General features: G+C 50.2%; 1 protein-coding gene and 1 non-coding gene across 5 annotated transcripts in view; one reads left to right on the top strand and one right to left on the bottom strand.

Moving 5' to 3' along the window:
* Chst11 (carbohydrate sulfotransferase 11) overlaps positions 1-24,827 on the top strand; it is a 219,302-nt gene that overhangs the window by 169,362 nt on the left and 25,113 nt on the right. The gene's annotated exons all lie outside the window — the stretch shown is intronic.
* LOC128120123 (U6 spliceosomal RNA) lies at positions 12,347-12,451 on the bottom strand. Its single transcript, XR_008221773.1, has one exon. It is a non-coding gene; the product is annotated as a U6 spliceosomal RNA (small nuclear RNA).

Genomic DNA, 24,827 nt, shown 5'->3' with positions numbered 1-24,827 from the left:
CAGGAAGGAGTGGGAACTCCAGGGAGGGAGAATAAAGAGGCCATTGGTCCCGCTTCCTGGCAGAGTCTGCCAGGATACACCAGCGTATGGGGACGTGAAAGGAAACCCCCCTCCCTCTGTGACTCATGCCCATTGATGATGCTAGCAGGTGTTTCAGAGCACTGGCCACCTGCCTGGCCTCAACCTCCCACAGTACAATAGTGCGGGAGTGTGGCAGAGACGCAAAGCCCGTCCACTGTGCTGTGAGGCACCTCCCGGGTCTGCCCCTCTTTATACATCTGTCACAGCCTCCAGTGACCAGAGTTCTAGAAACACAGAAGTAACTAAACATGAAGTGACTTTTCCAGTCAACCAAGGCGCCTCCTTCAGTCCACCTAGCAGTTTCGAGTGTTTTCTTTGGACCCTGAGTAGAGACAACTGCAAATGTTTCTCTCACGGGCTTTGCAGCCCATAACTCAGCTCTGGGACACCGTAGCTGGGCATGGTACAAGGATGCTGTGTGGCTTGAGCAAGCCACATTAGCCCTCTACACCCTAGTTTTCTGGGGGTTAGCACACTGTCCATACCAGGCATGAGGACAGGCCTCAGTACACATTAACCTGAGAAGAGAAACACAAAATACTTGGCCATGTTCTGAAGAAGGGTGCTGAAGAACTCTTAGAACATATTTTTATTGCACTTGTAGCTCCAATTAATACAGATGTTTTTACATAACAACTGTTTTCATACCGACCACTCCAGTCAGTGATGTGTTTAAAATAGTCTGGAAAAATGAGAACTGTACAAAGAAGTACTTGTATACAATTGAACCAGAAACACATGATAGTTCCCATTGTCTGTGAAACGGGACAGTCCCCCGTGGAAATAGAGCTAATGAAGAAACTCTTCTAGACAAACATGGCCGCAGCTTCTCTCACACTTCTGTCTTAGTAGGCGTTGTGGGTACTCAGGGGCCAATCCCTGGCACAGCCACCTTTTGCCCGTCTCCCTCTGGGTGAGGGGGTCTGGCCTTGTGCAGGCATGGTTTAGCTGTTTGATGTGAGTGGGATGCTTTTTAGTGTCTTTATCCTCAGTACCCAAGAAACTAAATGCGACTTTAGTGAATGAATACATAGATGAGCTAGTGAATGAGTCATTGAGTCAATGAATCGATGAACGCTGAATCAATGAGTGAATTAATAAGTGAGTAAATCAATGAATGAGTGAATCAGTGAATGCTGAGACAGTGAGTGAGTGAATACATGAATAAATGAGCAAGTGAGTGAGTATGAGAGAATAAGTGAGGGAGGGAGGAAAGTAGTGAATGAGTGAGTGTCAGTGAATGAGTGAATGAATGAGTGAGTGAATGAATGAGTGAATGAATCAATGAAACTGAGTCAATGAGTGAGTGAATACATGAATAAATGAGCAAGTGAGTGAGTAAGAGAGAATAAGGGAGGGAGGGAGAGAAGTAGTGAATGAGTGAGTGTCAGTGAATGAATGAGTGAATGAATGAATGAGAGAGCCAGTAAGTGAGTGACTAACCAGAGCAGCAGCTATTAGGAGTGAAGGGCCAACTCCATGCTAATGTAAAGGCCAAAAAGCTACCAGCTCAGTCCTAAGTTGTGTCCTTGAGCAACTCAATTCCGTGTGCCTCGGTTTCCCTTCCTGTAGAATGGGTTCCCACCAGTAATTAGGGTTTCTGTGTGAAATGTCACCCAAGGCTTCATGTTTGAACACTTGACTCCAGGATGGTGGTGATGTTGTGCAAGATTGTAGAACCGTCTTGAAGTGGGTCACTGGAGGGTGGGCTTTAAGAGTTATAGCTGGGCCGTGTTCTAGCCCCGCCTCTCTGCTCCCTGACCCCTCACTCCCAGCAGGAGCCTCACAGCTGTGCTTTCCCACCACAGTAGACTATGTCCCCTTAGACCAGGAGCCAAACTCGACCTCCCCTGCCCCACTTCCTTTCTTGGAGGTCCTTTGTCACCGGGACAGAAAAGTCCCTAATACACTTCTCACGGGGGTATTCTGAGACTGAACTACGAACGTACACAGAGCTTGTGGAGCGCTATCTAGCCAGCTCAAAGCACTTGCTGTGTTACTGCTGGGTCCCTGTAAACCTCTCTGGCACGGTTTTGTGTGTGCAAGCCTGAGCCCTAAGCCTGAGGGGCCTGCTCAGGGTGTGTGTCGTGGGAGGTGGCAGCACCCGTACCCAGCTCCTCTAGAGATGGCACAATGCAGAAACAGCTTCCTCAGCCATAGCCTTGTCCATCATCTCCGTCCTGGAGCCACTTCTTGCCTTGGGGCAGGAGACCACCCTTGTATCCACATTTGTGGGTTTCCTCTTACAGTAACGATGGAACTGGGTTTTGCCACGCCGATGAGTTCGGACACTGTTTTGGGGATTCAGAGCTCAAGGTGGGTCTTCTGGGGCCAAAGTCAAAGTTGCAGCACATCCGAGCTCTTTCTGGAGGGTGAGACTCTGCTCCTGGCCCTCTCCAGCAGGTGAACATGGTTCGATCTGCTTGCCTTCTGTAAGGGGAACTGTGGTGGCCCTGGGCACACCGGGGAGCCCAACACCACCTTCCCACTTCATGCTAGTTATGGCAAATCCCTTTTGGCCGTACTAACCATAGGTTCTAGGTACCAGGATGTGACTGGCTTTGGGAACCGTTGCCCAACGGTCCTTCTCATTGTCCTTGATTTTGGCCGTCGGCTCCTTTCCATGGGTACTTCACAGCATCAGCCTTTGAAATGAGACAGATTAGTGCTCATCCCTTCCAACCGTGTAAGCCAGTGCCAAACTGCCCCTTTCTTTCTCCATCTACCTTTCTTTGTCTTTCATGGTCCTTCACTTCCTCCTGTCCTTTCTAATCTGAAAAAATGATGGTTTTAATAAGAACGGAGTTGCCTGACTATTAAGAGCAGAAAATTACCCAGTGTGTAAAGTGCATGATCCTAATTGGCTCCAAAAAATGGGAGCCCTTCTCCCTGTGACGGCTCTGCAATGGTTTTAATGCCTCTGTAACAACAAACAGTCCAGTGACTTGGCGTGGTCAGAAGGAACAAGAGTTTCAGCTCACCAGTCAAGGGGTCCCCAGTAATGGCCTATGGAATGCAGAAAAAAACAAACCTGGTCCCAGCTAGTCAGAACTGGGCTCCATGGGGAACAAAAGAGTTATTGAGCTGAGCGGATGATGGGTGTGAAGCAGGAGGGTATGGGCAGCAGGCATCGGCTCAGCAAGTGGCATTTTCTTGTGAACACTGCGGATCAAGGCGTTCTTTGGTCACAATGTGTATATTAAAAGAGGCCCGGGATATTTATGGTCCCGACCGCCTCAATGGCCACCCTGTGTGATCAGCTTTTTGCAAGTTATGTGATGTTTCTAGGAGGAATTAGGGATAAATCTTCCCAGGAGTCTGATTGAGATGGGAGAGACCACTGGAATGTGAGGGGTGGGGCTGAGAGCAGGATTGGGGGGTGAGGGGGAGTCCCACCCTTTGCACAGTCATGGAAGCTCAATAGGAACTTCAACATGGTGCATGGTCATGCCTGGCTCTGCAGCCCCGGCCACCCAGTTGCCAAGTTGGCTGTTGGAAATTGGTAACGTGGGCCAAGGTGATGCTTTGTTCATGAGGAGCCCCAAAGTTTGTCCTGGTTTCATTCCCTCCCACCCCACACCTCAGTCACTGTGGCTCCTGCCAGTTCCCACAAACTGGCCTTATGCAAGGACGGGATCCCTCTTTCCTTACTCATGGCCACGCTTCCTGTAGCCCTGGGCCCAGCTCCATCCCAGCCTCCCAGTGCCTCCTCCATACCATCATGTTGTAAATGTTTTAAATGGGTGACTCTCACAGACACACCCAGAAGCTTGTCTCCTCGGTGATTCCAGAACCTGTCAAGGTCACAGTATTCACCATCACAGCTATTACTAATACAAAAGTACTCCAGTTATCTGAGAACATGCCCTGTTCCGCACTACCTATTCCTACCTTATGGGACATTAGAAGAAAAAATTGACACCTGAAGTTAGCAAAGTCCTCCATTTGAGGAGAGTTGGCCCCTAGTCCAGCTGAGAAGGGCTGGCTGCTGGACCTCATTAGCATCCACTCAAACATCATGCCAGGAGCTCACAGAGGCTCCACCCCAGATGCTGCACCTGGCCCAGGCACAGTGGCCGTCTTCAGGGAGTATGCAAGCTGGGCTGGAAACCTCAAGGCACTCCTCAGGACTCCGGCTTGCCTCGGAGCTTTCCATAAAGACAAGGCGTGTGTAGGAAGTCACTTAGCGTAGTGAAGTGCGACAAGTCATCATGGGGCTTGTGCATCCCCTCACTGTGCAGACCAGGACAGCGGCTCATTTCCACTCAGAAGAGCTTTTGTTTCAGGTCCCGAAAGCAGGAGAAATCCCACTGCTGGGCGAGAGGAGCTGTCTCTTGCTTATGGGAGGCTCAGCGCTTCTGATCTGTTTAGTTCCTCAGCTGCTGGGATAAAGCCCACCCACGTTAGAGAGGGCCTCTGCCTCTCCATCTGAGGAGCACCTGCAGAGCCTGGGGCTGTATTTCAGCTCTGCCCTTGGAGACAGACCACACATAGAAATGGACCGCCGTACAGATGACTCGGGATTGCTCCAGTGTGGGTCCCGCCGATAGTATCTGGACCTGGTTTCCATGCACGGTCCATCTCCATGGGGTATATTCTTTATTTTTGCTACGCTGGCACTGAGAGACAGATAGACTAGAGACAGGGGTGGCGTTCCCTCTATGGTCTGGGGATTTACCCATCATGGCATCTGTTGATCATGGGAAGCCACCTCCTTTGGGAGTTTGAGCTGCCCTACACCATCTATTAATACGTCTCATCCAGCAGTGGCCTCCTCCAACAGGGAGCCGCGCAAGTTCGGGGTCTGGATTTGAATGTTGCTGCTGGCACTGCCTAGCCAGCTTGTGTAACCATAGCAACCAGTCATTGCTACAACCTGTTCCTCACTCTGCTGGGAGAATGCCTCACAAGCTTTGTGGCCCATCTCTGGGTTACCTCACAAGGACAAAACAGACATCTTCATTTTGTGTTCAAGGTCAGAAACCAGTCAGTACTCTTTAAAAGGTGACTGGCCTCTGGCAGGAAAGGAGAGAGTGGGGAAGGTTGAAGGAGAGGGGCGAGCAGAAGGAGGGATAGATGTCAGCTGTGAGAGGGAGAAGACAGCTGGGCTGACGCCTCAGCCTCAAACCTTCTGCTCACTGAAAGATGAGCCAGCACCTAGACAACCGAAGCCTAAGCTTTAGCGTGGCTGGGGCTGTGCTGTCCCCCGTGAGGGTGTGTCCACATGTGGAAGTCCTTGATCATTGTGGGAAGAGTGGGAAGTGAGTTGTGCGGGGATGACTCTGTCTCCACTTTGAATCATATCTGGACGTGGCCCTGTGGCTTTGTTAAGACGTTGAACCTCAGAAGGTTGAAATCCAGCTGCGGCTACACTGCGCAATTTTCCTGTAACGGCAGGGAGCGGTGTAGCAGACTCAGACACAGTCATTCAGAACAGCACCCGACAATGAATATTTCTCAGGAAGTAGTGCTATTCCCAGCCAGCTGCCCACCTGAGCCCTTGCAACTTTCTAGGGCCCATCCCCACTTTGCCAGCACCAGACTGCCATCTCCTAGGGCAAATTTCTAAAAACTATAGTTTTATTGAACGTTTGCGATTTGTTTGTTGTTTCATCCCTTCGGCCTGGTGCTGTTTAGTTAATAGATACCTAATAGCTATTTGTTGGATGAATGAAGGAAGATACTAGTGAATCAATGAGTGTGAGTTGAAGGGATGCCGTCATGTCACGTGTGTGGGGAAAGTCAGCCCTGGACTCAGTTCCACCAAGTAAACTAAGCTGCAGGGCCTGGAATTCTACCAAGCCTGCAGAAAAGGGCAGAGAAGTGATAGAGTGACCCCATAATGCTTAGCACCACATGCTGGAGAGGGAAAGCCAGCAGAGGAAACATGGAAAGAGTGAAGAGATAAAGCCGACCCAGGCCCTAGGCTGGTGCATCATCCGTGAGGAAGGGACTCCTCCTGGGCAACTGTGCCTGTGCCTAAGAATTAGCCTTTCCATTTTTCTTTCAGGAAGGATTATAGAACAAATAAGAATTGGTATGAGCCAGGCGGTGGTGGCACACACCTTTAATCCCAGCACTCAGGAGGCAGAGGATCTCTCACAGTTCGAGGCCTGCCTGGGCTACAGAGTTCCAGGACAGACGCAAAGCTACACAGAGAAACTCTGTCTCGAAAAACCAAGAAAAAATAAAAGAATTGGTATGAAATATGGGTGGGTGAATGAGTAGAGGAGTGGATTTGATAACAGGTTGGTAGATCAATAGATAGATGGTTAGGTGAGTAGGTATGTGGATGTGTATGTGGGTGAGTGGATGGATAGATGTGTGAATAGGAGGATGGATGGGTAGATACTTGGATGGATGGATGGATGGATGGATGGATGGATGGATGGATGGGTAGATGGGTGTGTGGACCAGTGGATGGGTAGATTCTGGAGTGGGTATCCAGATGGGGTAGTGAAAAGAGTATTAACCTTGAATGGCAGCACTGCTCACTCCCTCTGACCCCAGATCTGCCATTTTGGAATGGAAATGATAAACACCGAGCCTCCCTCAATCTGGAAGCCATGGGGATGTCCAGATTAAACCCCAGACACTTTCGGTCAGTGAAGAGCTGCGCAGTCCTAAAGACATGCTGTCTCCATCACCTCTTCCCCCGAGAGCTTGCCTTGACGCCAGTGTATTATGATCAAAGTCTGAGACGGAGTGGAAATCCTCCTGAGCCCCGTGATCGTGTTGTGATTCCTCCAGCAAACCTTGTGTGGATGTTCCCCCCCTTCTCGGCTCCCAAACAAGTTTTCTTCCAGTGGAGGATGCCAAGATTTTATGGCTATTTGGTTATCTTATCCATCCAGATGGTTAGTGTTAATTTATGCTGAAATAAATGGGCAAAACCTCATTTGTCTTATTGCTCCAGAAACATGAGGTGTAAGGCCTAAAAAATCTTAATATATAGCCTCCTGCAAGGGCCGGGGTGTGATGTGACTACACACTTTTTCATTCAATTTGGCTTGAAAGTCTGCTTTCCTGTCCCTTGATATTTATGTATAAGCAAATTAGGTTGTTTGGTATAAGAAACTCAGACTCATTTTATGACTTTTAATACATATGCTTGCCTTGTGTTACTTAGCTGCTTTTTATTGAGAAAAAAAAAATAAGCCGTGATTTATTACCTGATGATAAATTTCACACACCTTTCTATACTTTTTAAAACATTAATCATTAGGCCTAGTGTTAGCGTTGGTAACCAAGGATTTAAAGACTCATTAGCTGTGTGGCTCAGTGTGGCTCTCAGCCTAGTGCAGCTTCGTCCCCATCTTGTGGGTGTGCGCTGCTCTCAAGCCCACTGTGAGGATGGCGTGGCACCGCGGGAGCCTATCAGGTAGGGCTGTGGTGGTAGAGCCAGGTTGTGTCGGACTTCCCTATGGAGCGAGCTGAGTCAGAATCAGAAGCCCTGGCCCTGCTGGGGCTGGTCCTGTGCCCTCTGCTTGGACACTCACTGAGACGGGGGAGGGTATTTCCGAAATTCCTCTTGTGACATTTGGGAGCTTCTCAAGCAGGAACTTACCAGTGTTCTAATAGGAGCCGGCATTTCCACACGATGATTCACAGGAGTGACATGACTTTTTCTAAAAGTCAGATCTCCCTGGCCGTGGTCCAGAGGCCGGGCTATGGGACAGTTGTATTGTGGGAGACAGTTATCTACTCCCTCGGGTACAGAAGGCGCCAAGGACCGAGTAGGTGGTTCATGATGCCTGTGATAAAGAGAGGGAGACTCGGCTCTGGGGCTGGGCCCACACAAGCTCAGTCAGGATGTGTCACTTCCTGTCGGACTCTAAGACTTCCGGTCAGGGCTTGCAACCGTGAATCCTGTGGTTTCAAAAGAAAGACTCTTCTCAGTGGAGCTTTTGGGGTTTTATTGGTGTTATTTTGTTGGGATTTTTTGTTTGTCTTTAATTTTATGAACTATTCTTTTAAAAAACATGTTAAAAAAATTAATCACACGCCAAAATTAGCTAGATCCAAATTCCAACTCCATGAACTTCTTTACAGTTAGAATAGGCATTTGGAATGAAATCTTTGGGGAGTCACCTTACATTTTACACTTTCAGTATTGAATGTATTTTATGCACTTATCCACCACCCAAACAAAAAAGAGTCAGACATTAGAGTGTTGTCATTTTGTTTCGGTGTTTTGCAAGTTGAGTCTTGTTTCTTACTCTCTCTGCAAAGACTGGTATGAAAAGTGGGTGGGTCCTTACTTCCAAGGCACCCTTCTCCTGTCTAGTTGCCTCAAACGTACAGCCAGTGCAGCAGCCTCTGGTTCCGAGGGTCTAAGAGTAGTTGTGATGAGGCCTAGGACTCAAGGACCAACAGGGCGCATGCCTGACACCAACTTGAGTTTCAGAGCCTTGTCTTGAACATGGGGTGCTGTCTGTCTTGTTATCTCTCGGGCGATCAAGCCACAACAATCGTTGGCTGTCCTCTTGAAAGTGACTTGCACATTAGAGGCACTAAGTAAGCCATCTAGGATCGCACACGACCGTTAGACATGACCGTGACAAGTTGAGATGGGACTCAAGATCAGTACAGTCCTAGATCCCCTTCTGTGCACAATGGCCATTTTCCAGAGAGTTCCAAAGACCTATTTCCTTTCGTGTATTCTTCGGATGTTAGCAGTACCAACATTATTTCCTGAGCAGCAGCCCCGGCATTCTTCCATGCATAGGCCACGAGCTCCCTTCCACGAATGCTTCACATTGGAGGGTGGGGCTGCCGCCCTGCACTTCCTGCCCCTGGTGGACGTGTGAGTGTTTATGCTTGAATTTGGCAACAGTGTGGTCATGTTTTTGCTTATCACCTCCGTGCGAGGTGTCGGGGGCCCTAATAATTCTCAAACCACGAAAACAGAGAGTCTCAATTATTTGTGCGCTTGTGAGTTGGGATCCCTCTGTGTACTTCCGGTACCCCAGTCTGTTTGGCAGAGGGAGCTTGCCGAGACCCTCTGGCCCTATTCTCCCCTTGGCTAGCATTCTGAAGACCGGCCATGGCTGATGGGCTCTGAAGGAATAGCTTGCTGTTCCAAACTAGTTGCTGACAGACTTCAGCAAGAGAGTCTGTGGCCGCGAATGTTTGCAAGTGTATTGATGGATTTAGTCCTCACAGCCCTCCACAGCAGCCCCTATGCTAGCCATGTGATTGACAGAAACACCAAAGCCGGGGGAAGTTAAGTAACTCACCGCTGCCCCTAAGCCAGTACAGGATAAAGGAGATGCAGCCTCAGGACCACACACCCCAGTGTACGCACACAGGTACACACACACAGATCTTTCAGATATCCTCAAAACAACCTTCGTATTCGTACAGAAAGAAAGCCTTGAAAACCCTTGGGCGTTCAGCCAGGGGCTGTGCAATTTCTAATAAGACACTGTCTAAAAACTGCACAGTAAAACAATAGGGGCTTAGTTAAATGAGTTATGTCACACGTCTGTGAGAAAAACGGGCGAGGGCTTTTGCTGTTCTTTCTTGTGTTTGTTTTGAGACAGCCCAGGCTGGTCTTGAACCAGCTCCCGAAAGCTGTCCTCTGACCCCTGTGCAAACCCCGTGGCCCGTGCACGCTCCCGTGCAAACACACAGTCATGCTATGTAATGAAAACATAACCACTTAGGCATCTGAAAACTCTTCTTATCTCTAGGACCATTAAAAACCGAATCTGACTGGGCAGATGTCTCAGACAGTAAACCATTTACTGTGCAAGGACCTGTGAGGTAGCTTGCCCTTGTGATTTCAGCACTAGGAAGGCAGAGAAAGACTGGTGAGTCTCTAAGCAAGTTCCAGGCCATTGACAGGCCCTGTCTCAAAACGAACAAACACCAAGGTAGGCAGTGTCTACAGAATGACACTGGGGTAGTTCTTTGGCCTTTCCATGCAAGTGTGCACACATGCACAAATAGCCCACACATAAGCACACATGCATACACACACATGCACACACTCTGTAATAATAATAAAATAACATTAAATAGGCAACTAGTAGGATTTGGCCTATGGTATGGGTTGTGACAGATGTGGCCTCTCACTGGAGTGTCTACCCCTCAGAAAGTTCCACCAGGAACTTTGGATTGTACCAACAGTGGGGGAGGAGGCATTTCAGCGTCGTGGTTATATGTCGCTCAGAAGGCCAGCAGAAACCGCCTCAGCCACTGACCGGCCGTGGGGCCTGGCAGAGCTCTCCACTTCCTGCCTGCTTTGAGGACCGTTCTACAGACCAGCAAGAACCTGTTTGCTGGCTGCTGCCTCCTCACGCCCTCCCCACATCTGTCAGACCCTCGTACCCCCTCCCTGTGTGACACTGATGTCGCGGAGGGAGGGAGTTAGGTGACAGGCTGGGTGGCCTAGCAGGATCCTACATGAGACCATGCCCACGGAGTGAGCCAATCAGTTAACAAATAATGTGGGGCTAGACTGACGGGTCAGTACCGTGACATGGGAGGGTGACAGAGGGCGAGCTTCGTGAGAACTTTCCAGGCTGAAGAGAGTGAGCTTGTTTGAGTTCCGGCAGTTAAAGGCCCAGCTGTTTATGGCGCCCTTCTCAGTGGGGAGCTCTTGGAGCCCCCTTGGAATTTCCAGTCTTTGCTTTGCCCCAGAACATTCCACCCTCGCTCTCTGCTTAACCAGAGCTAAGTCCTGGGCTTAGACGTGACAGTCTGACTTTCCAGGCCTGAGTCACATCCTGGGCCTCTGAGCCATAGAAGTCAGTAACTTCCAGGTACCAGACCCCCCCCCCCCCCCACTGGGTGAGAACCAACAGCTGGAGAAGGAGCTGGAAGGTAGCCTTGAGTCAGCACCTAGGAACAGGCAGCAGTTGGTGGACTAGGAATCCTTTGATGCTAGATTTACAGCCTTCAGGGCCTGGTGCCATCCCCCAGTCCCAGGCGTGGGCCTTGTACACGTTACCAGCACTTTTCTGGACCTCGGCCTTCTGTTCTGTGAAATGGGCTTGCTGCTGCCTGTCCAGCTGGTTTGCCGTGGGACTCAATGATAAAAATTGCCATTTTGTAAATGTACATGTGCTGTTTGCTGTGCAGCAGACTTCACGTAAGTGCCTCTTAAGACCTTATGTGGTGGACATCCCAGGGCAGAGCAGTTCTAAGAAGTGTGAAATTTGGTTCCAGTTCAAAATCCTCAGCCATCAGATGACAGTGTCCCAGTGAGAGACAAAACGCCTGCACACACAGGTTCTCATTTTACACGTGTCTGGAGGTTATCGTGAGAACAACTTGAGAGAGAGAGAGAGAGAGAGAGAGAGAGAGAGAGAGAGAGAGGGAGGGAGGGAGGGAGGGAGGGAGGGAGGGAGGGAGGGAGGGAGAGGGAGAGGGAGAGGGAGAGGGAGAGGGAGAGGGAGAGGGAGAGGGAGAGGGAGAGGGAGAGGGAGAGAGAGCGCGCCCATCCTCATGGTTTAGTTACTGAATAAGCATTCACTACATGCTTACCCTGTGCACAGCCCCAGAAACACATGAGTGCCTAGGATATGGTTCCTGGGTATGAGGGGACTCTTCCAGGCTGATGGCCTGTGACTTCAGACCTGGTGCTGAGAAGACATTGCCTCTCTTTCACACAGTCCCATCCATCACTCGTAGCTTTTCCTCGGTGACCTCAGAGCTCTTTGCCAGACATGGGGGAAGTACTGCGTTACCAAGAGCCACCCCAGATCGCCTATCACAGCTTCCCGAGTGTGTCTGCTGTGGCCTGGTATGGCGGTAAACCTGGCAGGATGTTTTGCGCGAAGTTATGCACCCGGTAATCCTGTAGAAGCCAACCAGATGAGAGTCATCCTTGGAGGTGGATCTAAAGAGAAAACTTACGTTAAGTGGGACACGCCCTCCCCAGCTTTGGTGGGGATTCAGAGCTGACAAGTAAAGAATTATTTATTTGTCTTTGCAGAGAAGTTGAGTGGTCCTCATGAGTGATGCTGTATCACACCGGAGGCCAGGGGAGCTTCTGGGGTATTGGAGAACTATCTGCATGCTCCTCTTTTGGGCAGAGGTAGAGTGGTGGGCTTGGGCAATGCTTCCCAAGACTTCCATTAGGTTCTCACCTGCTTCATCTAATCTTTTGTTTTTCCCTCCAAATAAAAAATATCTGGACATTTTTCGTAGATTCAAGAAATGGTCTAGTAAACACTTCTACTATCCTGAATTAGCAAATAAAATGTTTTTTTCTATATTTGCTTCAGGTCATTTTTGATTTTTGTTTTTTTTTTTTTCAAATATGGACCACTTCACGAATTTACATGTCATCCTTGCACAGGGGCCAAGCTAATCTTCTCTGTGTGGTTCCAAATCTAGTGTGAGTTCTGTTAAAGTGAACGCTGCTTCCGCTGCGTCTGAGGTCCGCACACCAGTGTGTGTCAGGAGAGACACAATGGTGGGTAAGAACGCCCGTCTCCCTGTGCCTCCACAATGGACCGATTGTGGTGGTTCGTTTCGTGTGACTCCTTGACCAGGCTAAGGGATGCCCAGAAAGCTGGTGAGACGTGGTGGGTGTTGGCTATGGATGGAATATCTGTGAGCCTCCGGGCTCTGGGAGAGTCTGGCCTCATCAGCCCCTTCTTGTCCTTACCAGTGAAGCACATTCTTCCCCAGCTCTCACCTCTGTAGCTTAGATGCTGCCCAGGGCTGTGTCTGGCATACAGAGGGTGTTTAATTAAAGCTCTTTGGAGAGTGTCTCCTACACTTAGCCTGCTCAGCAAAGGCAGAGTTCCCGCCGACTCTGTTGAGTGTTAACTGGTATTGCAGGCGTGATTGAGAGTTAGTTTCATTTTAAGAAAATAAACTGGACTGTTGAGAGTTGAACTCTGGGTGTGTAGATGAATATTCCTTGCATTTAATCAGGAAGTCTTATCTATTCTCTGAAGGAAGACCTGTCTGTTCGGAAAGACATCTGTGTTTACTCTTTATACCTGAAAGTAATTCATCTAAACTGATCAAATACTGTTTTTAACTCAGACTTCGCTAACAGAGAGCTGGCTTTTCCTGCCGGGTGTGAATTGCAGATGTGTCCTCCTGCCTAGCCACTGATCTCTGTTAAACACAATGAGTAACTACCCTGCATTTTCTGAGCTTGCTAGATCCAAGATGGCTGCCTCAGAAGCCCCTGGAATGCTGGTTAGGGAGCAGACTCCCAGCCTTACCTCGAGCCAGTGAAGGCCTGCAAATCTGGTTTTTTTTTTGGTTTTTCGAGACAGGGTTTTCTGTGTAGTTTTGCGTCTTTCCTGGACCTCCCTCTGTAGTCCAGGCTGGCCTCGAACTCACAGGGATCCGAATGCTGGGATTAAAGGCGTGCACCAACACCGCCCGGCCTCAAATTTGTATTTTGAACAGACTGCCCATGTGGTTCTCATACATCATAAGGTGAAGGACTGTCCATCTGGATCGGTGCTGCCCAAAATGGCCTCCCAGTCACATGGGACTCTAAATGTAGCCAATCTAGGTTGAGCTATGCTGTTGGTATTAAAATACATATTGATCTCAAAATACCATACCCAAAGAGGTAAAATAGGTCCTTCATCAATGTTTGCTAAATTTTACATTGAGTTAACCAGTGATTCATATCAATGCTTGTTTTGTTTTACTTTTTACTGTGGCTGTTACAACAGCTTCCAGTGTGTGTGGCTTGCAGTCTGTCTCGTGTTCTCTCAGCCATGGAATCCCTGAGAACACTTGACATCAGGGGAATTTGGGGTAATGGATGATTAAGAACTTGTGGCTCCCAGTTTGGGACTTTCACAAACTGTTTCACTTCCTTGGGCCTCAGTTTCCTTCTGTGACATAAGCAGGGCAACAGGAACCATTTCATTTGCTTCCATTTGGAACTCAGTGGGCGGGGCTGAGCACCTCAGTCTTCCCCTCACGTTAGCAATGACCCCGAAGTCTCACTCAGTGGAATGAGGAAATGATACCGACCCAGCTTACAGAGTGATGAGCTCAGATGACCCCAGGAGTCCTCTGTAATTTTACCTTCTGTGGCGGTCCTTCCCACATCTCCTTGTGGGCTCTCTCATCTAGGAATAGTCCTGCGTGCCATCGTAAGCTGTGACCTCCCATCTTGCTTACAGATGTCCCCATAAAACTACACAACTTTTTGCCTGTAATTTGTGACTCAACCCTAGAAATGCCAGATTAAACAGATTTGGATGTAAAATGCTGGGTTTATCCATCTACTGTTTTTTTAAGATAGAGTAGAAGTCAGTGTTCACTCTTCCAGCTAAATTCTAATACTGCAGGTGCAGTAAGATAATAATATATTGAGGGGTGCAACAGGAAACATTTCTTTAAAATTAATGATAAAGAGTTGAGGAGATGGTTCAGCAAGTAAAGCTCTCACCGCACAAATGAAGGCTACAAGTTCCATCCCCAGAACCTACATGAAAGAGAGCCAGAGGTGGGGGTGTGTGCTTATACTTCAGGCAGGACTCCAGGAGGTAGATCTCTAGGGCTTGTTGGCCAGAGAGCCCAACCTCTCTGTGCAAACTCTCCGAGAGTGAGAGACCCTGCCTCAAAAAACACGAGGTTGACAGAGCCTGAGGAAGAACTTCATCTAAGGTTGTCCTCTGACCTCTATACACCTCTACACACACACACACACACACACACACACACACACACACACACACACACACACACACACTAGTAATAATAATAATAGACTGAATAAGAACTACCAGAAAGAAAATCACAGAAACCCACCTTGAGACTCCCAAGAACACAGACACCCACCTCTTGCTTTTGTTTACAAGACACTTATCTATAAAGTATTTGCTTAATTACTGTGAAAATGACTGTGTTTACTGGGCAGAATGGTAGTCAAAAGGCAATTCCTGACTTGAATGCCTACATCTGCTGTTAGGTGTCTCCTAACCTCAATACTCTCGTCTGCTAAATGGGGAGGATACAAGTGGAGCACCCCGAAACCCCAAATGAATGCATCAGAATCCCACATTAAAATGAAATTGTTAAAAGATAGTGTCTAAAATTCCCTTCAGCCCACGTTTGTGTTTAAGGTATATGTCAAACAAGTGAATTCCATGTTTAGACTTGGGTCCCATCTCCAAGGTTTATCATTTTGTATGTGCAGCTATTCCAGAATCTGAGAGGGAAACACTTCCGTGCCAGGATTTTGCATGAACGAGGACTATCCTGAGTGTACTGGTGATTAACTCACAGGGCGATGGAGAAGGCTGCATGAGAATAAGGTGTGCATGCGAAGCAGACTGCGGTGCCTGGCACCTCCTGGGGTGTTATTACTGCATTGATTGCCCCGCCCCCAACCAGGTTGATCCAGTGCCTGAAGGAGGGATGCTTTCCGCGTCTTACTGCAGCTTTTATGGAAAATAACACAGTAAAGGGTTCAAGATGGCAAGAGCTGTGAGGTTTGAAAAGGAAGTCACGGATCTGGATGAACAATATGCCGTGATCAGGCCCCAGGATCTCATTCCTTCTCCTGACCACTCCATTGGACACCAATGAAGAAACTGAGGCTCAGAAATCCCCAGTAACTGGTCCAAGTCTAACCTGCTAGTAAATGATAAAGCTGAATGGAAACCCACATCTTCCTGCTTGGAAGGCCCTTGCTCTCTCTAACACAGTTCTCTCTACGAAAGGGATAGAGTTAGTCCTTGGCTGTACCCAAAAAACTATTCATTCCTGTAGTAACACATGTCTTGCTTCATCAGGACTGAAGACTTGGTTAAAAATATAAGCATGGAGGTTAAGCCAGGCAGTTGGTGGTGCACACCTTTAATCCCAGCACGCAGGAGGCAGAGGCAGGAGAATCTCTGTGAGTTCGAGGCCAGCCTGGGCTACAAAGTGAGTTTCAGGAAAGGCGCCAAAGCTACACAGAAAAACCCTGTCTCAAAAAAACAAAAAAATAAAAATAAAAAAATAAGCATGGAAGTTAAAATCCAAACACCCCTGCTTCCCAGAAGCCCAGAATGAGGCACACCCAGTGGAAACACTGGGGTGGGGATGAGGGTCCCCATTCTTCAAAGGCTGGGGAAGCTGGGGCAATGGCAGGCCCTGTAGGAATAGAGAGCTCTCTCTCACACACGAGTCCAGGAGAGGCTAACACCGGACTGTCCAGGAATAGGTGTCGCTGAGCAACCAGTGAGGTCCCTCCAGGCCCAGCCTCGGCATGTGGGTGCCGTGACCTGCACCATCGGTATGTTTGGTTCCCGTGGGATTGAACAGGGCTGTGGAGCCACATACTCGGAACAGGACGCTTGACAGAAGACAAGGTGCCCGCGGCAGATCCGCCCCCTCCAGTCATAGGTTTCCAATATTTTCCAAACCCAGTTCACCTTTATTTCAAGTCAGAGTGGGACTCAGAAGTTCTTGTTCATAGGGCCAGTGGCTCTGGATGGCACACCTCATAGGGCCATGTGTACATTCCAAACACCCGGCCACGTGGCCACCAAAGTCACTGTGGATTCTAGAAGCCCAGTTTTAAAAACAAAAACAAAAACACGGTTTTACTATGTAGGCCTGGATGGCCTGGAACTCACTGTGTAGACCAGACTGGCCTCGGACTCAGATCTGCTGGCCTCTGCTGTTATTAAAGGTGTGTGCCACAGTGTCTGGCCCTAGAAACCCGTCTTTTATTCATTTGACCTGTGGTCCCAGAAAATGCAGGAGCCCATTTTCGAAGACTAGTGGTGGAGAGGGGGTGTCTGTATGGGCAGCCCCTGATGATCGGGTTGAATTCACTATTGCAGCTTCTTATCACACACTTGAGTTGAGGCCAGCACATTCTAGAAGCTTAATAAGTAAAGCCGTGAGCTGTGCTTAATCTTCTAAACAATGCCAGGAGAGCACACAATAGCCCTAATCTGTAGGTGTGGAAACTGGAGTAAAGGTTTGTCCCAGGCCCAGCTCCAGACTTCAATAGGAAGATGCAGATGTTTGGGTCGCTGGAGGCCTGGCTCGGGGGATCCTTCCTCTCCCTGGGAAGCTCCAGGGAGCAGACAGCTCTTTGCCCTAGTGATTGAAGGGCTCCCAGGCACTGGGGCAGATGTCTCTCGCCTGTTCCCTGGGCCCCTTGCCCAGTTCCTCCCTACCCTGCACAATGTCTTAGAGCATGTTGGAAACATTAACTCGTCTCCTGCTATTCATCTTAGTGAGGCTCGCCCTGACAGTACAATTTCAATGTTCCTCCAAGGGCAGACAATAGGTCACAAGAATCGATAATGGATCCCAGGCAATTGGACACAATTCAGATCTGATGGGAGCCTGCGCCTTCCTCGCGCTGAGTCCCAGGCCTCCTCTCGCACCCACAGTTTCAGGGTACACTGCCTTCCAGGAATGGCTTGGCTCTGAAGTAGCCGGAGGGACAACAGGATGATTGTTCCTGCTGACCTCCTGGCTCCCTCCACCCCTTACGGATGATAGGGAGGACAGCAGGCCTTTCCTCTCCTGGCCCCTTCCTTATCTAAGTCTGGCCCTCCCTAGGCCATGGTCCCTGTGTACTCACCGGGGGCCAAAACTTTGTTTCATTCTGTGTCTTCTGCACTTGAAATAAAGATAGCCAGACTTGGAATGCTGTAGTTCCTTTGATATGATGGGGGTGGAGGGCTGCTGAGACCCCCTCAGATACTAAAATCTACAGAAGCACTCGTCCGGTATGAAATTTAGTTGTGTTTGCATAGAACACATCATCCCATATATTTGAGAGTCTCTAAATTACCAGTAACAGAGTAGATCTTCCACGAACGGTTGTTTCTGTGTGCTGCTTAGGGACTAAGGACTAAGAAAAAAGTCCCACTGTGTTCGGGACAGATGCGTTTCGATCCAGCAATGGTTGAGGCCATGAGTGCAGAACACACAGACCCACTGCGTGTGCTGGGCAAATGAATCCTACCACTGTCCACCGAATGTGTGCAGCCCCACACGGTCTCCTGGCCTCCAGCCTCGCCCTCCTGTCTCCTTCTTGACCATCACATGTGACTTATCTTAACCTGAGAGCAGCCCCACTCAATCTCCCACCCTCCCAAACACAACTGGTCTCTCCGGCTGTCCCAGCAGAGCCCCTTAGAGCCGTCTTTGAACCCTGCCTTGCAGGCCATACCCTCAGCCATACACAGAGGCTCTAGCCTGGCCTTGATCATGGCTTTTCCCTACCTCTGCCGCAGTCTCTCTGACATGCAGTTTGGACTGGATTCACCAGAATTCATCTTTCTCTCACCTAAACCCCTCACTGAAGTTGGATCATGTCTCTCCCTAACTCGTGCCTTCTAGGGGTCCCACCCAGCTCAAAGTGAGCCCTGGCATTTGCCTCTATTCCAGGCTCACTGTGTGCTGTACACAAACGCCAGCACACCCTGACTTGCCTCAGCCTTTCAGGCCTCTGTTCATAGTTCACGTCCCTTCTCAACAAGGCCTGGCTGTGAGAATCCAGGGAGTGGCATGTGAGAAGTGTTCAGGGCAGTGCCCCTCTGTAGCTGTGAGCCGCTGTGTATACTTACAGGGGTCCCTTGGGGGCCAATTCCGAGCAGATCGTGTTTGCTCAATGGGACTCTGGCCCAGTGCCTGGCTCCAGGCAGGAACTTGAATGTGTATGGAACTGAGGCGAGGAGATGAAGCCGGAAGACGGTGCTAGCTGACTTGGTGTGAACCTAAGAGCTCTGCAGCCTGGAAAGGAATGTGAGGGAGGTGGGCTGGGGTGGGGACAGCGTCCCTGGAGGAGGAGAAGCCGTCCTGCCCACACCTCGGGCACTCAGGTCCAACACATTCTGATGATCTCTCTCTCTCTCTCTCTCTCTCTCTCTCTCTCTCTCTCTCTCTCTCTCTCTCTCTCTCTCTCTCTCTCTCTCCCCCCATCCCTGGAGACTTGAGTCATAAGCCTCTGAGGATGAAGCCTGCTTGGTCTCTTTCCAGACAGCCCACATGAATCCACTGTTTTGATTAATTCATAATTCAAAACAGTCTCTATCATCAGGCAGAGTCACCCTGTTGGGGTCCCAGAACCCCAGCCAGAAAAGGCCTGAAATGCCTGTTGACTTGACTCCAGGCATCTGTCCTCCAAGACAGGAGGGACGTAGAAGGTGTCCCATCCTGCACCACTGGCCCTCTGTGGCCCTAGGCCTCTCTCCCTCAGGAGGAGCAAGGGAGATTCTGTCTCTGAGGGTGTGTAAGGGCACACACTCCTCTCTGTTATGTCCCACGTGCCTCAGGATGTTAAGAAAGAGCAAACTTGGAAGTCTCCTCTGAAAAATAGCTCAGCCTGAATCATTCCTTCGAAGAGGCTGGCATGCCAGCTGCCTGCTGACTGATACCCCTTTGCCCTTCTTTGGGTACAACAGAGGGGTACACCAGGTCAGTTTTGGAAGAGCCCAGCATGGACTGTCTGCCTTATGTCATGTCTCTGTTTGGAGTGGAAGCTTCCTGGTCAGGGAGGTTTGGAGTCACTGAATGCCAGTCTCCAGCTCCAGATGCATCGTTAACTCACCCCTCTGGGCTTCTGGTTTCTCATCTTTAAAATGGACATAACCACCTTGGGAGGACTAGGGATTAATAGTCATGTAACGTGCTCAGTACATGCTGGGTACTCAGTCTACAGGAGGTGTCACTCACTGGCCCATGCAGCATTTATTGAGCACCGTCTCTGTGTTAGGCAGGAAAGAGAGCAATACCCTAGACCTTCGTCCGATAATAAACAAACAGGTAAAAAGGCAGTAAGTCTGTTTAGGTAACGTGGTCTAGAAGGGAGGGTCCATTGAGTCGCCAACCACGTGGGAGCAGGGTCTGACGGCAGGGGAAGAGACACCAGGAAGTGTGCAGTTTATACCACCGTGAGGCTGGGCCATCTTTGGACACGGCTGTCCAGTACACCATTCCCAGCTCCTTGCACCCAGCCACTGCCCTTTGGTTTCTGATGATTGACAGCCCCAATCACCCTCCACCGGATGGGCCATGTCTTTGGGGAGTTGGCCTTAATAACAGAATTAATCAGACCAGATGTATTTCCTAGTGTTCGGGGGGGGTGGGGGGTGGGGGGTGGGGAAATGTTCTTTATGGCAGCGGTGCCAAATGTGAACGTGGAGAGCTGAGAGATGTTGATGAAAGGGGAGAGAAGGGGGCTTTGAGGAGAGCATCGCAGGCCAGTCCTGTGTCATGTGCCCCCACCCCCACCCCGCCCCAGAGGCACGTGCCTCTTTGTCTCACTGTACTCCCTCCTTATCAAGTGTCTCTGCCCCTGACCAGCCCACTGAATTCCCCTCCTGGCCTTTGTCCCCGTGAAATTCTCCAGGGTGCTTCAGAACATGTCTCATTTTAGTAACCTCTCTCCCGAGAACCTGGAGAAGCAGGAGACACAAAATCCCATTGTCCTCTCCTTATCGCCCCCTCAGCCCACTGCACTTTGGGCAGTGTGAGTTACCCACACTCAAGCGCATTCCAAAAATATTAAGTAGAAAAGTGCATCAGTACGTCCTAAGCCTTACATTCTGGGCTGCTTTGAGACCTGTGATGAAATCTTGCACCGCTACCCCCGTCTTTCCTGAGATATGAATCATCCCTTTGTGCTGGGTATCCATGATGGATACACCACTCGACGGTTGGTCGCTCACCGTGACCTTGGTTATCAGATTGCTGCCGTAACATCATGGTGCTCGTATTGGGTAACTCATCTTAAGGTCAGCCCCGAAGTGCACAGGGTGTGGTCCTGTCAGTTCAGATAGAGCAGGAGGCTGGAAAGAACTTCTTGGAGCGAGACGTTGAAAGTTCTCAACTTAATAAGGACATGGGAAGCTCGTTTGCTGAGGTTGCTGAGATGTACGGGGAGAATGACTGTTTGTGGAATCGTGAAGGAGGAAGGAATTCCTGTTAGACCAGAAGTCACGGCCTCAGTGCCTAAGCACGTAGTCAAAATGGAGAAGTCCTCAACGACAGGACCCCAAGCTAACCGTGTCATGGAGCAGGCGCCCCACCCTGGGAAAGGGACAGCCACAGCTGCCTGTTAGATGCATGGAGGGAAAGGCCCCTCTGTGTGGAGCATGGGTGGGGTCACTCCACCTGCTTTCAGACTGTGACACTGGATAAATGATTTGTAACCAACATTTGAAAATAAAATAGACGTGAACTTTTCAAATGTCAGAGTGGCTGGGGACCTTGCGTGTGTGAGGCCCTGGGTTCAACTCTCACACTGAAAAGAAAACCAGAGCACATGACCTGGGCTCAGGAATTATTTGTAGTGTGGTGCAATTCATTTTTCACTGTGGACTAGTCAGTTAGTGAAATCTAAGTTTCCTAAGCCCCCACCTTCAAAGGAGACATTCTTATTCCGTTGACCAAAAGCCATGAAGCAGTGGTTCTCAGCCTTCCTGATGCTGCAGCCCTTTAGTACAGCTCCTCATGTTATGGTAAATGCCAAACATAAATTATTTCATTGCTGTTTCATAACTGTAGTTTCGCTACCTTTATGAATCATAATTAAATATCTGTGTTTTCTGAGGGTCTTAGGTGACTCCTGTGAAAGGTACATTCGACCTCAAAGGGGTCACGCCCCACAGGTTGAGAACCACCACCATAAAGTTTATGTTCTGGAGAGCAGAGGTAGAGCTTAGAGAAGAGATTGCATTGTTTTCTATTAACTGAGAAAAATGAACAACTCTCCACTGTAGAGGGGACCCAGTTTCCTGTGTCTCACCAATGAGTAACTTTTACACACTCATGTGGTATGTGCACACACAAATACATATATACTGTATACCCACACATGCACACAACACTAGTGACACTCATAAACACATGCTTGTGTATTCAAACACGTGCACATACAGACATTGGCATGTAGACCCAGGTACACATGAATACACACTCACAAACTTACATTCATGGACACATGAATGTAACATGAACAACATTGGGTTGTAACCCACATGTGCATGGCCACAAACACGTGTCCATACCAGAACATCCTAGGAGGGGACAATGGAGGACCCCCCAGGTAGTGCAGGGTAAAATCACACCTGTTCAACTAGCCCGGGTACAGAAGAGTGTGCCTGTCCCCTATCCTAGGGTTAGGGTTCCAGATGTGACCCAGCCACCCCTGCTGTGTTTGGGGTCTGATGTAGGGTGACAGGAAGCATGTGTGTGTGTGTTTGTGTGGTGTGGTGTCCTCCTGAGCAGAAGTCAGCCCGGCACCGATAGTATCTTAGGAGCAGGGTTGTGCTGACCAGGCTTTGCGCTATAGGCCTTCCAGCCTTGGGGAAGAACAGCTCTCAGGTGCACGCTGACCCTCTCTCCTATCTGTCCCACAAGGACGGTCCTGGCTCTCACGGCAGGGAGTACTGACCAGTTCCTCGTCCATGTCCATGTCCGGTCCACACTCGCTCCATAGATGGCCTGAGAACCCGAGAGAAACAGCAGGAGAGGCCAGGGAATGTAGGTGTGCTGCCTGACCCCCTTTTTTGGACACTCTCAGAGGCCGCTTGTGCCCTAATGCCTCCAGGGAATTGGAAGTTGCAAGGACTTAAAATCGCCCAGCTAGTGAGGTGCAGAGAGGGATGCAGACCTGGGCCAGTGGCTGCCCAAGAATGCTGGTTGCTGCCACCTGCTCCACATCAGGGCCTCCACATACAGCCACCCCTCCCCAAATCCAGTGTACCACCTTCCTTTCCTCTCTCAGGAAGCCTGACCAACTCACTGCCACCCATGGGGAGCATTGCTCAGGGGTGTGCGGGTTTGGGGGGATCACTGGTCCTGCTCCTCTTGAGAGGACATAGCCCTGTTAAGTTTCCCCACAAACTCCGCAATGTGGGGAAGGTAAGCAGGCTCCAGATGTTAGCCTTGTGCTCCCGAGAAAGACGGCACAGTCAGCAGAGGCTTGGTGTCTGTTGGAGGACTCTGCTCAGCCCCGGCAGAGGTGGTTACTTTCCAGAGGGCCCCGAGGGCAGGAGGGCTGCAACTACATCCACTCCTGCCCGCATCAGGCTCCACAGCCACTGCCACAGGGGCCTGCCTTGAATGGGACTTGGCACGCTTCAGCCGGCGAGATATGATGAAGGCTGTGGCCACGCCTTCCTTAACCCAAAGCGTCGGATGCAATAATCACAGTTCGCCCCCACCCAGCTGTGGGACCTTGGCCCATTGCCCAGTCACTGTATGCCTCGGTCTCCTCATCTGCAAAGTGGGGGAGAGCCCACGGCCCCTTCCTCATGTGTGTGCGTGAGTATGCACGTTACCTTGGGAAGACTAGAGGCATGCGCTGTCACCCTCCCCAAACTGCTCTTCCGATCGCGTCTCCATGTAGCTCTAAGAACTGACGTAAAGTGATGTGGAACTGATGTAAAGACCGTGCTAGAAAGTATCTGCCGAAGATGGGAGTGTGGTCGTGCTCCAGCCACGCCAGGGCAGAGGGAGCCGCTCAGAAGTTACTTGAGAAAGCTAAGGAAATCTCGTGGGCTCTTTCAGTTTCCGCCGTCGTTGCAACGCATCGCCGCAGACTTGCCGTGTGTCACGGCACAAGTGTGTCCTGTGGCTCTGGAACTCGGGAGTCTGACGTGGGTCCCACATGGCTGCAACCACAGGCCTGGAGCATCCACGACCACCTGTGTCCCTTGGCTTATGGCTTTCCTTTTTTTTTTTTTTTTTGTTTTTCGAGACAGGGTTTCTCTGGTGTTTTGGTGCCTGTCCTGGAACTCACTTGGTAGCCCAGGCTGGCCTCGAACTCACAGAGATCCGCCTGGCTCTGCCTCCCGAGTGCTGGGATTAAAGGCGTGCGCCACCACCGCCCGGCGGCTTTCTTGTCCTTGGAGGTGATGGCAGCCTGCTGGAGTCTTCCCCCTGCTTGCCCCTGTGTCCCCAACTCCCCCTCTGCAGGAAAGATTCTGTGGTCAGGTGACATCACCCGCTAATCCAGAGCCACCCTGTACTTTAGGATCATGTGGTTAGCGACTATTCCTCCACCTGCTCCCTCTCTCGCCCCTAGCCAAGGAACGCTATGTATCCGGTGTCTGGGGTTGGGGTGTTTGCCTAGCTCGATGCCACAAATCGTTTTGGGGGAAGTGACTTGGCTTCCTTGCCTGGGGCTGTTCCCAGCTGTCCTCCAGGAACCTTCAAGGGAGCAGGGGCCGGGAAATGAGGCCTCAAGAGAGGCCTCAAGAGAGGGACGGCAGCTCGGACGCAGCCACGGCTTGTTCACTGCACACATGCCCCCAGCCCAGCGTTAGTTACCCTGGCAGCCTTCTACCACACAGAGCCCTGTCTTGCGTGAAATGCCCTTTACAAGACCTGGGGTGCCTGCTCCCTAAGGAAGCTCAGCCAAGGTGTAGCAACTGTGAGCGCCCCGGCTGTGCGGGAGAAGAGCCGCCAGCTCCCCCAAACCTCCCTCCTGATTTGCTACTCAGCAGAACAAGGGAAATATCAGAGAGGATCCTCGAGAAGAAATTGCACACACACACACACACACACACACACACACACACACACACACACAGGCACACACACACATGCACACACATGCACGCGCACACACGCGCGCACACACACACGCACACACATGCACACACGCACACACACACGCGCACACACACACACGCACACACACACTGGGCCGCTGAGAGGGCTCAGTAGGTAAAGGTGCTTGCTGCCAAGCCTGACAATCTGAGTTCGATCCCCAGGGCCCACGTGGTGGAAGAAAGAATAGATTCTGAGAGTTGTCCTTTGACTCCACGTATGTACACACACACACT

The sequence above is a fragment of the Peromyscus californicus genome, unplaced genomic scaffold (genome assembly GCF_007827085.1).
Source record: "Peromyscus californicus insignis strain IS unplaced genomic scaffold, ASM782708v3 Scaffold_24__1_contigs__length_46423439, whole genome shotgun sequence".
Lineage (NCBI taxonomy): Eukaryota > Metazoa > Chordata > Mammalia > Rodentia > Cricetidae > Peromyscus > Peromyscus californicus.
Note: the sequence above shows the minus strand (reverse complement) of the source record. Positions and strands in the feature narration are given on the sequence as shown.